Source organism: Dryobates pubescens, chromosome 12 (genome assembly GCF_014839835.1).
Source record: "Dryobates pubescens isolate bDryPub1 chromosome 12, bDryPub1.pri, whole genome shotgun sequence".
NCBI classification, from domain to species: domain Eukaryota; kingdom Metazoa; phylum Chordata; class Aves; order Piciformes; family Picidae; genus Dryobates; species Dryobates pubescens.
Window position 1 is genome coordinate 33712736 of NC_071623.1, and position 4435 is coordinate 33717170.

A 4435-nucleotide genomic window follows, 5' to 3' on the forward strand; every position below is an offset into this window, starting at 1 on the left:
GCAGATCCTTTACTACACTACTGTAAACCTCAACTGCTATAAACATTGGTTTTCTGTAGGTACCAGTTACCTGAGCCCAAGCTCACTGGAATCAATGCTGATTCCAACTGATGGCTAAGCAGTGTTGCACCAGACCCCAGGCCATCACACAGTGCCAACAAACACTGGTCTGCTACTTAGGCATTCAAGGTTGGTCCCACTGATCTCGATGCCATCAAAGATTTCCAAAGACAGTGAGCAAAGGCAGCAGTATTCTTGCTCCTGTAGGCAAAGGGCCATTATCAATGACACAAAGGCTTCAGCCTTTGAGCAGGAGCATGAGATAACTGTGATATTTTAATTGCACCCATCCTGAACTATCTTTACTGGGAGCTAACAACATCCTGCATTTGACAGGGGACTCCAGCCCGGCTTTCACGGGTCCCACCACAGTGTCATAGAGACTGCAGAGCAAGGACAGAGGGGGTCATGGGCACTGCACAGTGCAGCTAAGGGCACTAAGGGCAGCTAAAGCACTTTTCCAGGTACATATCTAATTACCCTTGGCAACCAGTTTACCCTGTAACACCAGGCAAGTATAAACCTTCCAACAGTCCCATTTTAATGTGTTGAGCAGAGGCTACCCAACCATCTATATACAATGAGAGTATCATCTCTGCTCACAGCAGTACCAGCTCAGCCTTTGCAGGAACACTGCTCCTGCCTCTCCTGTCACAGGGACCAGATTTTGACCCTGCTCAGGCAAGAGTCCCTTAGTTAAAAACTGAGGGACATCTTCCTGCATCACAACTGTCAGATTGTGCCCACAGGGCTAATTTGTAAAAGCAGTATTTATTTTTAAATACCTTCCCACTTTACATGAGATTTCTGTGCCAACCTTTTTTTGTTGTTAAATCCACACACAAACAATATTTATCATCCAAATACCCTTTAAAAGCTGACATACTAAGGCCAAGAAGTCAATTTTAAAAGTATATATATATGAATTGCTTATAATAAATACATGTTGCTGGTTCACTGATATGGAAAAAAACCCCAACAACAAACACACTTGTACCTGAAATTAATTACAAGACTCATATTCAAAAAGATCTGCTTCTCTGCTGAAGGGCAGCACATTGCACCTCTGCACAGCTCTGCTGACTACATGGTCATCTGCAGCTATAGCAAAACAGAGGTTTGGAAAGCGCTGGGGGGTTCTGGGGTCTTTTGTTGCTGTTGTTTGCATGTTACAAGTATGGAAAATATCAATTCACTCCTGAGTTAGCAGAGAGTGTAATCAAATGCCTACATTTCTCAGTCTCAGATGACATTTAGTGATATTGTTCACTCTACTTGCGAAGAGTGTGCATTCGAGGCACAAGAGTGAAACGGAGGGAACCAGGAGTACCACACTCGTGTGTGTGTCTGCACACGTACATAAATACACATATGTGCACAGAGGGATTGCAGGAGGAGGAGGGCAAGCCATGCATGAGAGCCTGGAAGCAGAAAGGCTGGGTACAGGCAATCCAGTCCTGTGTGGAGATGGGGAGAAATGTGGCATTCCCCACACACAACCTCTGCCATCTCAGAAAGCTGCGGTGAGACACTCATCCCTCAAAGCATGTTTTGAGGAAGAAGCAAATGACTTAGTGAAGAATGCTATTGACTGAAGACCTTCGCACTATGAAAGAGGTATCAGATAAAAGGATAACTGGATTTGTGCATCTGAATAAAGTGCATTTTACTCTTGCAGAGTTTCTCCAGCTTCCCAGAAATCCAGCTCGCTGGGCAGGCAGTAGCTGCACTCTTATGGCATCTTGTTGGGATGGAAATGCCCAGTAGGAGCAAACTGGTACTTGCTTTTCAAAAGTAGTGGACAGCTTGAACCCTCCCAGTCTCCAAATGAAGGCAAAAATTGACATCAGATTTCTCAATAGGAATGAAATAAAATTCTGGACAAGTTCAAGGTGTTTAGTATGTAGATTTTCTTGAGATAGAACAGTAATTTCCCTGTGTTGCCTCAGAAATAGTGAGAGAGTACATCGTGTTTTATAAGCCCTTGCAAAATGAATCATCCACATTCTTGGGACAGGACCTAAACTCACCACACAAAAAGAATGCAACAACTCCTTTAGTAATGCACAAAGCTTGCCTGTGACCCCATTTGCAGGGCCTTCTTTTTTCCTATCTGAGGAAACATGATCAACCTTAACATTTCTGTTTCTTTCTCACTGCCATCAATTTTTCCTGTAACTGCAATGTTGTGAGCAAGCTCTCCCCTCCTCTCTCAAGAACAAAACCATCACAGCATCTGCTTCTCATAAGCACATCTGTGCGTGTGGATAAGTATGTGTGTGTGAGAGAGAAGGAGAGAGAGAGAGGTAAATCTGCTGAACTTAATTTAAAAGTTTGTCACAGGGAAGGAGTTTTTTCTTTTCTATCCTTCAAAATGTAGAACATAAAAGCAGGGCTTCTGCTCTGCACTTGTGCTTTTACTTCCAACTCAGTACAGGGGACAGTTAGTGACTGAGGAGGAACAATCATTTATTTCACTTTCCAAGTCAGTTCACTGGTGCTCGAGTGGCTACAGATGACAGCAGGCTTTAACTGGCACTTGTCTCCCAGACCCTTCAGTGCAACAGGAGTTCCTTAAGCACAACCACAGGTTCAGCAGTGGAAACTGGGCATGCAGTAGTAGTCTTTGAGGTGGAAAAGGCAATAGCTTCACCACATATTCATCCCCACTACCCATCAACTCACTAAAACAATCCAGAAAGGGATTCTCTGCAAACTGTGGCCCTGTTTTTCTCCTGTCCCATTCTGCTTTGACATCTACAGGGAGCAGGAAGAGGTCCTCACCATTTGAACTTGGAAAATGGAAGGGAGTGAACTGACTGCTCCTGATAGACTTTATTTCAGGAACTCAAACACACTACACCTCAAAAAGAAACACTGCCTTTTCTCTTGCTCCCTCTGCTCCCCAAACTCTCCAGCCCTGAAGTTCAGAGGACACGTTGCCTCTTTGCCTTCTGGCTTTGCCAGGTCCAGAAAAAAGTTACAAATCTTTTTAAATTTAAAAAGCTTGGAATTTTGGATATTTTTTTCCCCTCCCAGCACGTCTAATACTGCAGGAATTCCTAAGTATGAACTCTTGTTCTTGAGATATTTCCTGAGCTATACTGTTCTGATAAGAATGTGAACTGTGGCAGCTACTGTTGGGTTCCCTCCCATAGCTTTTCCCTTTGCATTATTAATTCATTGACAAATTGAGAAGCTAGCTTCACCAGAGCAGCAATAACACACACAACTGTCATGAGAGTGAAATCAAGAAAATATAAATGACTATAAAAACAAGGGAAAAAAAAATCACACTTAATTCAGCAACCCAACACTGAAGGTACAACCCTACTATTATACTGTAGTATTTAAGCATTGTCCATTCAGCACTTTTACACTGCCCAAAACTTGAAATCAGCAAGGTAGGCACTTAAGGCTCTTGCCAAGCCATGACATAATCCTAATGCCTCCAGTGCCAGCATGCCAAGCCCTGTCACATGGTAAGGGAGAAGACTCAACACCTCACAGGATCAAGATCAAAAAGCCTGGAGAGAAGCAGCAGCACAGGGAGGGAGGCCTGAACCTTGCAGTGGCACGCACACCCTACCACTCCCCCTCCTCTTTCACACATGGATCCATGTGGTCTCCACCTGACAAACCTGAATTCACAATGCTCACTGCCTTGAAATCAAACTGTTTCTTATCTCAGCCATGTGCTTATGTGCTGGTTTGTCTTTCAGACAGGGATGTCTGAAAACAGTGACAACTAAAATATAATAGGTTATGAGAGCTTCAGAAAGCATTAGAGAGGGAGGCTGTGTGCACAGAACAGAAAGGCAACATCTCCAGGCGATACCTAGGATCTGGCCAACCTCTGCCCAGGTCTGCACTCAGTCCCGCTTAAGCGCACACCGACAGAATGGAGTCACCAAAGGCCGGGCTTGGAGGCTGACCCCGATCCAGTCCATCAAAGGACTGGGGCTGTCAAGCCCTTACTCAGGATTCAACTGTGCTCAGCTTGGCTTCAATTAAAGTCCTCATTATGCAAGTTAGACCCAAGGCCCAGGCCAGAAATGAGGTTTTCCAACCACCCTGCAGAGCACTGTGGCTAGATGCAGCCATGTCGCTTCCAAGCTCAGATTCTCACCCAGGCGGCAGCCAAGCCGAGTTTGTGCACCCTGAGGAGGTGCAAATTCTTACGGCATTCAAGAGCTGCAGGAGGGGTCTCGTAGGGCCCACAGCAAACCTCAGGTTAAACACACAGGTTTTGAAGTCAACAGGAGCAGAAAATGTCAGCACTTTCACTGAGGTGCTCAACAGACAAGCCAGGCCAGTTGAAAGCAGTTTGTCTTCACAATTCACAGGGTTTTATAAATGGACATTTATTCCTGAA